Raw genomic sequence first — 14,472 nt, forward strand, 5'->3', positions numbered from 1 at the left:
AGAACAGTAAAAAGTTGGCAATGTAAATATGTTGCAATTTAGCCAGCTCTGAAAGAAAATGACTGATGATTAGCAAATCAGGCAAATTTTATTGTTGCCATTGAAAATTGCTTTACCCATTATGTGTGTTCATTTACTACCAGAATTGAAATCAATTTTGTACTGCCAATTAATATTGCTGTTTTATTATCATGAGATTCTTGCTTTACATTCTAAAATGTTGTCTCTGAAAAATGAGTGAACACCAAGTAAGTTTTGTTTTTTCTTTAAAAAGGTAGTCATAAAATGCTACTCATATTTAGTAAAAGTAATGAGGCGATTGGGACATGGTGGTGCATTTCTCTAATCCCAACTAGGCAGAATGCTGAGGCAGGAGTATTCCTTGAACCCTGGATGTGAGGCCTCATTGAGTTACGAGCTATCATCTTGTCACTGTAGTCCAGCCTGGGCCATGGAGCATAATCCTAAGTATAGAACAAAAAATAGAACCATGAAAAGTAATATAACATTACAGTTTTTAATTCGCTAGTAGTAATGCATGGATAGTATATTTAGCCAAAACATTTTAAATTGGTAATACACCAAGAGGTCAGATGTTTGGGTCAGATTGCTAGCTAGCTCCTCAACTGGCTAAATCTGTAATAATTGGCAAAGTATTTGACCTAACTGTAATTGATTTTTTATTTGTGGATTTACTAATGCTACCCTCTAAGGAAACTAACTCTGATATTAATTAGATTACCTCAAAAACTTGTTCTGAATGGCACATATTAGACAGTAAAACATTAGCTACTACTACATATTATCAATTATTTTCATCTGCTTATTTTTAAAGCTCATAGTGCACATGATAAAATTCCAGAAGACCGAGAATGGCTGTTAGATGCAATAGAATGCTCTAAGAGTCACTATCAAAAATGAGCATATCCGTGCATAAAATGTGTGGTAGCTTTATTTAGCAGTTATTTCATTGTTTGCCATAGTGTTTTTTCTTACAATTTTGTAGAAGCCTGTGTCAGAATTAAGAACTTTTTTAGAAGCGAATAATCATGGATGATTGAAATTAACATTTTAAGCTGATACTGAAAATTATTCTAAATTCTATTACATTTCTATTTGTATTTTCTTTCAAAGGCTAATGGAAGTCTTAAAAAGAAAGTGGATACTTCCCTGCCAGGGAAGATACCGTGATCATGAAGGTGGCTTTCCCAGGGAAAGGCCTATATGTTGCACTCTAGATGTGCTGACCCGTGAGATTTCCCCAAATGTGGGACACTCAAATGCATAATTTGTGGAAGTGAAGGACTGTGTTTGTGCTTTCACATGGGAAAAAAAGAGAGAGAAAATAAAATTGAGTCATTTAGTGGATATAGAAAATTGAAAGGAAACCATATACTGGAAACAATTCAATATGCCTACAAAAATTGGTGTCCTCCAGTACAAAACAATACAACATCAAATGGTTATTTCTTAGAAAGATCAAATAGTGCTAGGATGACACTCGCAAATGCTTGAGAACTTTGTCTAGATGAGGTGGCTGGGGGAAGCCCCCAAAAGGCAGCAGAAAAATCTGGGAAAAACAGAGGTAATTTTTAAATGCATAAGCCAATGTTTATGTATTAATGTTGCCCTTAAAAATATTTACTTTGTGAAATGAATAGCATTGGTTTGTTTGTTCTTAAAAAGTAGTTTCCTTTTGGAAGCAACTTGTGTGAAATGGCCTATAAATTATGTAGCTAAAATAATTCAGATTTTTTCCCTAAATTATAAATCATTTGAGGAAGTGTAAACATGTTATCAATGTCAGCTTTCTTGTATTTCTTAACAGTTTATTCTAGAGGAGCCAAGATGGCCGAATAGGAACAGCTCCGGTCTACAGCTCCCAGCGTGAGCGACGCAGAAGATGGGTGATTTCTGCATTTCCATCTGAGGTACCGGGTTTATCTCACTAGGGAGTGCCAGACAGTGGGTGCAGGCCAGTGGGTGCGCGCACCGTGCGCGAGCCGAAGCAGGGCGAGGCATTGCCTCACTTGGGAAGCGCAAGGGGTCAGGGAGTTCCCTTTCCGAGTCAAAGAAAGGGGTGACGGACGCACCTGGAAAATTGGGTCACTCCCACCCGAATATTACGCTTTTCAGACCAGCTTAAAAAACGGCGAACCACGAGATTATATCCCACACCTGGCTCGGAGGGTCCTACGCCCACAGAGTCTCCCTGATTGCTAGCACAGCAGTCTGAAATCAAGCTGCAAGGCGGCAGCGAGGCTGGGGGAGGGGCGCCCGCCATTGCCCAGGCTTGATTAGGTAAACAAAGCAGCCAGGAAACTCCAACTGGGTGGAGCCCACCACAGCTCACGGAGGCCTGCCTGCCTCTGTAGGCTCCACCTCTGGGGGCAGGGCACAGACAAACAAAAAGACAGCAGTAACCTCTACAGACTTAAGTGTCCCTGTCTGACAGCTTTGAAGAGAGCAGTGGTTCTCCCAGCACGCAGCTGGAGATCTGAGAACCGGGAGACTGCCTCTTCAAGTGGGGCCCTGACCCCTGACCCCCGAGCAGCCTAACTGGGAGGTACCCCCCAGCAGGGGCACACTGACACCTCACACGGCAGGGTATTCCAACAGACCTGTAGCTGAGAGTCCTGTCTGTTAGAAGGAAAACAAACAGAAAGGACATCCACACCGAAAACCCATCTGTATATCACCATCATCAAAGACCAAAAGTAGATAAAACCACAAAGATGGGGAAAAAACAGAACAGAAAAACTGGAAACTCTAAAACACAGAGCGCCTCTCCTCCTCCAAAGGAACACAGTTCCTCACCAGCAACGGAACAAAGCTGGATGGAGAATGGCTTTGACGAGCTGAGAGAAGAAGGCTTCAGACGATCAAATTACTCTGAGCTACGGGAGGACATTCAAACCAAAGTCAAAGAAGTTGAAAACTTTGAAAAAAATTTAGAAGAATGTATAACTAGAATAACTAATACAGAGAAGTGCTTAAAGGAGCTGATGGAGCTGAAAACCAAGGCTCGAGAACTACGTGAAGAATGCAGAAGCCTCAGGAGCTGATGCGATCAACTGGAAGAAAGGGTATCAGCAATGGAAGATGAAATGAATGAAATGAAGCAAGAAGGGAAGTTTAGAGAAAAAAGAATAAAAAGAAATGAGCAAAGCCTCCAAGAAATATGGGACTATGTGAAAAGACCAAATCTACGTCCGATTGGTGTACCTGAAAGTGATGGGGAGAATGGAACCAAGTTGGAAAACACTCTGCAGGATATTATCCAGGAGAACTTCCCCAATCTAGCAAGGCAGGCCAACGTTCAGATTCAGGAAATACAGAGAACGCCACAAAGATACTCCTTGAGAAGAGGAACTCCAAGACACATAATTGTCAGATTCACCAAAGTTGAAATGAAGGAAAAAATGTTAAGGGCAGTCAGAGAGAAAGGTCGGGTTACCCTCAAAGAGAAGCCCATCAGACTAACAGTGGATCTCTCGGCAGAAACCCTAGAAGCCAGAAGAGAGTGGGGGCCAATATTCAACATTCTTAAAGAAAAGAATTTTCAACCCAGAATTTCATATCCAGGCAAACTAAGCTTCATAAGTGAAGGAAAAATAAAATACTTCACAGACAAGCAAATGCTGAGAGATTTTGTCACCACCAGGCCTGCCCTAAAAGAGCTCCTGAAGGAAGCGCTAAACATGGAAAGGAACAACCGGGACTAGCCGCTGCAAAATCATGCCAAAATGTACAGACCATCGAGACTAGAAAGAAACTGCATCAACTAATGAGCAAAATCACCAGCTAACATCATAATGACAGGATCAAATTCACACATCACAATATTAACTTTAAATATAAACGGACTAAATTCTCCAATTAAAAGACACAGACTGGAAAATTGGATAAAGAGTCAAGACCCATCAGTGTGCTGTATTCAGGAAACCCATCTCACATGCAGAGACACACATAGGCTCAAAATAAAAGGATGGAGGAAGATCTACCAAGCAAATGGAAAACAAAAAAAGGCAGGGGTTGCAATCCTAGTCTCTGATAAAACAGACTTTAAACCAACAAACATCAAAAGAGACAAAGAAGGCCATCACATAATGGTAAAGGGATCAATTCAACAAGAAGAGCTAACTATCCTAAATATATATGCACCCAATACAGGAGCACCCAGATTCATAAAGCAAGTCCTGAGTGACCTACAAACAGACTTAGACTCCCACACATTAATAATGGGAGACTTTAACACCCCACTGTCAACATTAGACAGATCAACGAGACAGAAAGTCAACAAGGATACCCAGGAATTGAACTCAGCTCTGCAACAAGTGGACCTAATAGACATCTACAGAACTCTCCACCCCAAATCAACAGAATATACATTTTTTTCCAGCACCACGCCACACCTATTCCAAAATTGACCACATAGTTGGAAGTAAAGCTCTCCTCAGCAAATGTAAAAGAACAGAAATTATAACAAACTATCTCTCAGACCACAGTGCAATCAAACTAGAACTCAGGATTATGAATCTCACTCAAAGCCACTCAACTACATGGAAACTGAACAACCTGCTCCTGAATGACTACTGGGTACATAACGAAATGAAGGCAGAAATAAAGATGTTCTTTGAAACCAGCGAGAACGAAGACACAACATACCAGAATCTCTGGGATGCATTCAAAGCAGTGTGTAGAGGGAAATTTATAGCACTAAATGCCCACAAGAGAAAGCAGGAAAGATCCAAAATTGACACCCTAACATCACAATTAAAAGAACTAGAAAAGCAAGAGCAAACACATTCAAAAGCTAGCAGAAGGCAAGAAATAACTAAAATCAGAGCAGAACTGAAGGAAATAGAGACACAAAAAACCCTTCAAAAAATCAATGAATCCAGGAGCTGGTTTTTTGAAAGGATCAACTAAATTGATAGACCACTAGCAAGACTAATAAAGAAAAAAAGAGAGAAGAATCAAATAGACACAATAAAAAATGATAAAGGGGATATCACCACCGATCCCACAGAAATACAAACTACCATCAGAGAATACTACAAACACCTCTATGCAAATAAACTAGAAAATCTAGAAGAAATGGATAAATTCCTCAACACATACACTCTCCCAAGACTAAACCAGGAAGAAGTTGAATCTCTGAATAGACCAATAACAGGAGCTGAAATTGTGGCAATAATCAATAGTTTACCAACCAAAAAGAGTCCAGGACCAGATGGATTCACAGCTGAATTCTACCAGAGGTACAAGGAGGAACTGGTACCATTCCTACTGAAACTATTCCAATCAGTAGAAAAAGAGGGAATCCTCCCTAACTCATTTTATGAGGCCAGCATCATTCTGATACCAAAGCCGGGCAGAGACACAACCAAAAAAGAGAATTTTAGACCAATATCCTTGATGAACATTGATGCAAAAATCCTCAATAAAATACTGGCAAAACGAATCCAGCAGCACATCAAAAAGCTTATCCACCATGATCAAGTGGGCTTCATCCCTGGGATGCAAGGCTGGTTCAATATACGCAAATCAATAAATGTAATCCAGCATATAAACAGAGCCAAAGACAAAAACCACATGATTATCTCAATAGATGCAGAAAAGGCCTTTGACAAAATTCAACAACCCTTCATGCTAAAAACTCTCAATAAATTAGGTATTGATGGGACGTATTTCAAAATAATAAGAGCTATCTATGACAAACCCACAGCCAATATCATACTGAATGGGCAAAAACTGGAAGCATTCCCTTTGAAAACTGGCACAAGACAGGGATGCCCTCTCTCACCACTCCTATTCAACATAGTGTTGGAAGTTCTGGCCAGGGCAATGAGGCAGGAGAAGGAAATAAAGGGTATTCAATTAGGAAAAGAGGAAGTCAAATTGTCCCTGTTTGCAGATGACATGATTGTATATCTAGAAAACCCCATTGTCTCAGCCCAAAATCTCCTTAAGCTGATAAGCAACTTCAGCAAAGTCTCAGGATACAAAATCAATGCACAAAAATCACAAGCATTCTTATACACCAACAACAGACAAACAGAGAGCCAAATCATGAGTGAACTCCCATTCACAATTGCTTCAAAGAGAATAAAATACCTAGGAATCCAACTTACAAGGGATGTGAAGGACCTCTTCAAGGAGAACTACAAACCACTGCTCAAGGAAATAAAAGAGGTTACAAACAAATGGAAGAACATTCCATGCTCATGAGTAGGAAGAATCAATATCGTGAAAATGGTCATACTTCCCAAGGTAATTTACGGATTCAATGCCATCCCCATAAAGCTACCAATGACTTTCTTCACAGAATTGGAAAAAACTACTTTAAAGTTCATATGGAACCAAAAAAGAGCCCGCATCACCAAGTCAATCCTAAGCCAAAAGAACAAAGCTGGAGGCATCACACTACCTGACTTCAAACTATACTACAAGGCTACAGTAACCAAAACAGCATGGTACTGGTACCAAAACAGAGATATAGATCAATGGAACAGAACAGAGCCCTCAGAAATAACGCTGCATATCTACAACTATCTGATCTTTGACAAACCTGAGAAAAACAAGCAATGGGGAAAGGATTTCCTATTTAATAAATGGTGCTGGGAAAACTGGCTAGCCATATGTAGAAAGCTGAAACTGGATCTCTTCCTTACACCTTATACAAAAAGTAATTCAAGATGGATTACAGATTTAAACGTTAGACCTAAAACCATAAAAACCCTAGAAGAAAACCTAGGCATTACCATTCAGGACATAGGCATGGGCAAGGACTTCATGTCCAAAACACCAAAAGCAATGGCAACAAAAGCCAAAATTGACAAATGGGATCTCATTAAACTAAAGAGCTTCTGCACAGCAAAATAAACTACCATCAGAATGAACAGGCAACCTACAAAATGAGAGAAAATTTTCACAACCTACTCATCTGACAAAGGGCTAATATCCAGAATCTACAATGAACTCAAACAAATTTACAAGAAAAAAACAAACAACCCCATCAAAATTGGGTGAAGGACATGAACAGACACTTCTCAAAACAAGACATTTATGCAGCCAAAAAAACACATGAAAAAATGCTCATCATCACTGGCCATCAGAGAAATGCAAATCAAAACCACAATGAGATACCATCTCACACCAGTTAGAATGGCAATCATTAAAAAGTCAGGAAAGAACAGGTGCTGGAGAGGATGTGGAGAAATAGGAACACTTTTACATTGTTGGTGGGACTGTAAACTAGTTCAACCATTGTGGAAGTCAGTGTGGCGATTCCTCAGGGATCTTGAACTAGAAATACCATTTGGCCCAGCCATCCCATTACTGGGTATATACCCAAATGACTATAAATCATGCTGCTATAAAGACACACGCACACATATGTTTATTGCGGCATTATTCACAATAGCAAAGACTTGGAACCAACCCAAATGTCCAACAATGGTAGACTGGATTAAGAAAATGTGGCACATATACACCATGGAATACTATGCAGCCATAAAAAATGATGAGTTCATGTCCTTTGTAGGGACATGGATGAAATTGGAAATCATCATTCTCAGTAAACTATCACAAGAACAAAAAACCAAACACCGCATATTCTCACTCATACGTGGGAATTGAACAATGAGATCACATGGACACAGGAAAGGGAATATCACACTCTGGGGACTGTGGTGGGGTGGGGGGAGAGGGGAGGGATAGCATTGGGAGATATACCTAATGCTAGATGACGAGTTAGTGGGTGCAGCGCACCAGCATGGCACATGTATACATATGTAAGTAACCTGCACAATGTGCACATGTACCCTAAAACTTAAAATAAAAAAAAAAAAAAAGAAATCAATGTTAGTCTATGGATGACCAACATAGACATCATGTCACACAAATGTCAGGCACCAAAGAGGACATACTATATGATTCCATTTATATGAAGTTAAACCATAGGCAAAACCAATCTATCTGTAGGGATAGAATTCACAATAATGGTTATCTCTCAGGGAAAGGGATTGACTGTCAATATAAGCAAGTCTTCTAGGGTACTGAAAATGATCTATGTCGATGTCTAATATCTTGATTTGGGTCATGGTTACACTTATGTATACACATGTAAAAATTCATATAAATATACAAATATTTAAAAATATGTGTACAGATTTACACATTTGAATGTATATATGTATAGCTCAATAAAATTTTTAAAATATTTTTTTAAAAAGTTTATTCTAATGAAGAAAATAAAATATAAGGTATAAAGTTACTTTTATAATCAAATTTTCAATCTTTTTAAATATTTAGAATTTGGAGACAGTTGACCACGATGCTTTAGATGGGCATAAGACCTCTCCAACAGAAGATACTCCATTATATCCTCATTCAACAGGCTGTATGTATCAACAGGTTAAATAATAATAATAATAATTTTTCAAAACTCATTTTGATGATTTACTTATATGGTCTTCAATTATTATTTTATTACATATTTTGTAACGTATCAGCTGTGACTGCAAACTAAAAAAAAATTTCTAGGACAGCTTTGGCAAGACGATCAGAAGAAGAATAGTTTAAGTGGGGTCATCTTTTATTTTACGCTTGTGATATTTTCTTTGTAATTAGGTACTACCTTGTCTTAGTTCATAAAAATGTGCAATATTTCAATAGAAGCATAAAGTAATTTATTTAGTCTTTCTCAAAATCCAGTGGCAGTAAAACTTAACAATTTTACCAGCTTTAATACAAAATTTACTACAAAAAGTACTGAACAAAAATGTAAATAAAATCAATGTATGAGCAATTCTAAGTTAAAACAAATATTTGTGTTACAATATTTTGGGAAGATTAGCCACAATGTGAGTAATGCAATTTTCTTTTCTTCCGTCTTTTCTCTTTTCTTCCCTTCCCTTTCCATTTCTTTTCCTTCCTTCCTTCCTTCCTTCCTTCCTTCCTTCCTTCCTTCCTTCCTTCCTTCCTTCCTTTCTTTCCTTTCTTTGTCTCTTTCTTCTTTTCTTTCATTTGTTCTTTTAATGGAGTTTCACTCCTGTTGCCTGGGCTGGAGTGCAATGGTTGTGATCTTGGCTCACTACAACTTCCACCCCCTGAGTTCAAGCAATTCTCCTGCCTCATCCTCCAAAGTAGCTGGGATTACAGGCATGCATCTGGCTAATTTTGTATTTCTGGTAGAGACAGTGCTTCTCTGTGTTAGTCAGATAGTTCTAGATCTCCTGAACTCACAATCCACCCACCTTGGTCTCTCAAAGTGCTGAGATTACAGGTGGTGAGTCATTGCACCCAGCCAGGTTAATCATTTAAAGCTTGTCTTGTGCTGTAACATTTAGCATGACTTCTCACCAAGTTCATGTAGCCAAGGGATGGAATTACCTAAATCACAGTAGTTGCCCAGAATAGCAGCTGTATTGCTCAGAAACCTTATTTTTTATCACCAGAAAAAATAGAAAACGGGAAAATGTAAAAAACAAGCATATTTTAATTCTAAACGTTCTTCACATTTAATGTTTGATAGTTTAATTTCTTGTTGAGATAAAGAATCTGGACATATTTTTAATAGAAATTATAAAATATTAAAATCAATATGCACAATTTTCATATGTCACAATGTGTGGAGTATAGTAGATTATATTTTTGTGTTGGGGCACTTTTGTGGTAGAATGTATTAAGTGATGCTTCTAAAATTTGGTTTCATCTAACCCCAGTGAAGTGCATATTATCAGAATCCACAGTACCTTGAAGTACCATTGCGCCAAGATTTCTGACAGCTTTGCTAGCCAGTGACAATTTTCCTTGAAAGCAGTAAGTCTTCTAGTTTATTTCTGTATTATTTTAAAGCTTTTGTTGTTAGATGTAGGGTTTACTGAAGATATAAGTGCCTTCTGATTTTAAATAATACATGTAATTTTTTATTTGATGTAATATCTCAATGCCCATTGTTGGAAACAATAGGATATGAAGTGTGTTGCATAGCTTGAGGAACAGCAATTTGTTTGTTCAAATTGGTTAAAATATACTATGTTTTTATCTTTTTATAGTACATAAGCAGTAGCATCGACCACTATGAATGCAAAATGCAGTCTACATTAGTCAAGACCTATAAATATACCATCAGGGCTACTGATATTGGTACATTGTAATCCAACTATGTTATGGCCCTTCCTATTTGGCCTATTGTTATTTGCAGTCTACATTTCTCTTCTGGCCTAGACTTAGATTTCGGAATTTCTATTCTTTAGAGAGTGTAAGAGAAATATATGTAGATTAATCCTATCTCTGCATTACTGCTGCATCTCTGCAAGTTTGCCACCTCAAGTGAATGCATCATGTTGTCCTGGTTCTAATCACCTCCCAATCATCCTGGAGAGGATTCTTCAAATGGAAATCAACATGTCCTTCTTTAATGGACCCCTTAAATTATTACTATTAAGCAGATGTCAGGATGTGACTCAGCCCACGGAAAGTCCATATGTCACATACTGGTATCTGCTTGAAAGTCCAGTTTTCTATTGATCACATGACCAGAAAATTAACTACTATTTACTACCCATGAATTCAAATATTTGCCTTTATAAAATAATGATTTAATGTTTTTATTCCTTCATTTAAAAAAACAGCATGCAGTTTAATCATTGAGCTAATTTACTCATTCCATCTTAGGTTTGTCCTTTCATTTCTGGTGTCTATGAAAGTCTGCCAAGAAGACATTGTTCATCCACCTTGAAACTGCCATTCATCAACCAGGCATGTTGTTGTTAATCAGGAGTTCTTCAAAGGGCATTGCTCATGTAAGAGTGAGATCCAGTAATTCCTGAGGTGTTTCCAAACTTGACGCTAGAAAATACCAGACTACTTGCTGTTGAACAGGATGAGCATCTCCTTGTACTTCCCTGGTAACATTTTACTCTATAAAGCCATCTTTTATGATATTTTGGAAGCCTTCTGAGCACTTCCTCATTAGATTATTTCCTTAATTTCCCCAACACATTATAGGTGTTGCAAGTTTTGTAATTATTTTATGGTCTTCAGTCAAAGAAGCAGTCTCAACACCAAGGCAAACAAGCTAGTAATTATCTTTCCGATGGCAGCTATTGTTTCATGACATCCAGGAGTGCCCTGGATCACAATTTCCAGCTAATGCTGAAGGGGGGCATGAGTGGGCTTTCTGCCATGGCCTCAGTCTGCCCGAGAACATGTTGAAAGTACTTCTAAATCAGAATTTGGATCACAAAAGCCCAATGTGTAGACAGAAGGAGCATTTTACCATTCAGAAATGGCCAGATTTAGTGAAATTTCTTATTTAAATAGACCACAATTTATTGTTTTTCAAATTGATGAATTATAATTTTACATATTTACAAAGTAGAACTATTATTTTTATACATGCACACAATGAGTAATGACCAAATTTTTAAATGCCCTATTGGTAATTTCTGTATTAGTAATTTCAGACATGTATGACATAATTGTTTAAACAGCTTTCCACATCTAAACTTCTAGTTATTTTGAAATCCATAATAAATTATTCATACCTATATTCTCCCTCCTATACAATCAAACTTTAGGACCCATTCCTTCTAACTGTATTTTTTACCCATTAACTAACTTACTTATTTGTTCGCTCAATATCTTTCACAGCCTATAATAATCCGTCATTCTATTCTCTACGTCCATGAGATCAACTTTGTTAATTCTCACGTATGAATAAAAACATGCAATCCTTGTCCTTTGTATTTCCTGGCTAATTTCACTTAACATAATGTCCCTTATATGAAGCCCTTTTCTGAGTAATGTTTAGTTAATGTATTGAGGTTTTTATAAAACTGAAATAATCACTTGCTTAAAATTTACCTTAACTGTTACCAAAATTCCTTCAGTACATAGGACTGTAGTTTGGAAACAGCTAAATGAACAAAGATGTCTTGAAGCTGTCTTAGGACATGAATATTGTACTCTTTTCTATCTCCTGTGTTATTTAACTTTGGTTTGTCTTCAAATTAATAAAAATATTCTAGTAAATTATGTTGGGTACCAACATTAAAGACCAAAAGAAATCAGCAATGCACAAATTTAACTTTATAAATACAAAGAAAGAAGTTACAACAAATACCAAAAGTTATTTAATAAAAGGATATACTGTTTATACTCATAATTTTCAAAGTAGTTAATTTCTTTTTAATTTTTGTGATTATTGCTTATTTCAAACATGGGGTATTATAACTGAGTTCACAGAAAAGTTATTATAAAAGAGTAATAAAATAATAATATACACTGGATGTAATATGGTAAAGTTTGGTCAAGTAGGCAGGAGTAAAGACAAGTGAGTCCTCTGCCATGAGTAACTTTGGGGAAATAAGTACATTTTGGGGAATAAGTTACTTAGTCTTTCTAGGATTCAGTATCTTCTTTTGAGAATAATGCATTTTCTGAATTACATAAGATTATTTACGTGATTAAATCAGAATTATTAACACTCAATAAATATACCTATTAACCATAGTTGTGGAAGAAAGAGGAGCATAGACAGAAGCTCCAAAAGTCAAAACATGGTTGTAGCCATAAAGCAAAATACAGTTTGTTTACAAGTATCTAAGACATTTTTGTATGCTTTTAATCGTGTCTTAGGGTTGCGACAAAGAAAGAAAGAATACCCACTTCCTGCCCTGGAGAAGCTGATTGCACAGAAAAAGAAACAAGGCAGATATACATGCCTCAGTACATTGCCAAGACAACATAAAGCACAAGCAACCAAGTACAAACGTAAGATACCTAATTTGCAATTTTATATTCTGTCTGTTTCATTTGCTTCTTACTGGTGTGATTAACCATCTCTGTATGTGTTAAATTCAACACCCTAGGGGTCATATGGGCTATAGTGCCAGAACTTACATTACAATTTTTCTTCCAATAGTGGCTGTTAACCAAGTATTGGTGAACATCCCATATGAAGACTCTACTAAAAGTAAAGCTACCGTGACCGTGATGTTTGGATGATATAATTTACTGGATCTAGGAAAGAGAAAGAAAGTGTGTGTTTTGTAATCCTATAAATGATAAGTGCTGAGAAACTAGTAGCTGAAAGACAAACTATTTCTGCCCACTGAAAGGAAAAAAATGAAGAAATTCTAGGAGAATCATTTACTACAGTTAAAATATTCTAATTTTTAAATTTAGTTTCTATCAATATCTATACAGAAAAGTAAAAAAAAAAATAACAATAATAAAGAGCTTGAGTATAAACATTACCAAAATTTAAGCATCCCATATTCTCTTATTTGGAGGTTTATCCTAAATAGGTGACCTACAAATATGATATAACTTTTTTACCACTTTATTTTCAAATGAATACTTTCCATAGGCAGTTTGATGATAATTCTTAACTAATTTTTTTTACAAGTTCACATAACGTAATTTGAAAAAGAAATTTGTTTCTTTAGCAGAAAAAGCTCTCATTTGAGAAAAATACATAGAGAATTTAAAAAAAAGCACAGCTTATGAAACAGGTAACATAAATATGTCAGTCACAGTAACTCAGAGATTTTAGCCATATTATAAAGAAGAACTTCCTAAATAATTCTTTTAAAGTACACTAATTTCTGAGAGAAAAACAGTAGCTGCTATCAGAATCTTCAAAGTAATAATAATTAATAATTAGAATTTACCTAACTGTTCTGCTTCTCATCTTTGAAAAATCATAGTCTATATTTTTACCTATGGATTCAATTGCAGGAATACTGTTTCTGGTGGAAACTATACATATGTAAACATTATATATATTATATATATAAACTATACAAATTATATATAATTTATATATTATATAAAATTATTCTTATGTATAATATATTATATAATTTATATATAAATTATAAATATATATTTATAAATTTTAAATTTATATATTTATAATTTTAATTATATTATGTTAAATTTTAAATTTATAATTAAATATTAAAATTAAATTTATATTAAATATTAAATTTTAATTAAATTTTAATTTTTAATTAAAATTAAAAATTTATATTAAATATTAAATTTATATATGTATAATTATAATTATATTATTTATAAATATATAATATTTATATATAATATAATATATAATATTCTTATATTATATATTATGTTATATATATTCTTACATTATATATTATATATAATATATAATGTATTATATAAATATATATTATTCATAATTAAAATAAATATTAAATATAATGTAATATATAATATATAATATAATATAAAATAAATATATATTATTAAAATAATAATAAATAATATTAAAATATATAATTTATATTATATAATATATAATATTTTTATATATTATATATTATATAATATATAATAATAATTATATAATATAATATATTATATAATATATATATGTGGCTGTTGGATCACAGAATTCATGTGACAAGTAGTACCAGTATTTTTGAGTAC

General features: G+C 35.2%; 1 non-coding gene across 1 annotated transcript; it reads left to right on the forward strand.

Annotated features, from left to right (window-relative positions):
• The first annotated feature begins 1,162 nt into the window (after positions 1 to 1,162).
• On the forward strand, positions 1,163 to 1,322 carry LOC129395788 (U1 spliceosomal RNA). Its single transcript, XR_008623002.1, has one exon. It is a non-coding gene; the product is annotated as a U1 spliceosomal RNA (small nuclear RNA).
• The last annotated feature ends 13,150 nt before the right edge of the window (positions 1,323 to 14,472 follow it).

This window comes from Pan paniscus, chromosome Y (genome assembly GCF_029289425.2).
Source record: "Pan paniscus chromosome Y, NHGRI_mPanPan1-v2.0_pri, whole genome shotgun sequence".
Taxonomy (NCBI): Eukaryota; Metazoa; Chordata; class Mammalia; order Primates; family Hominidae; genus Pan; species Pan paniscus.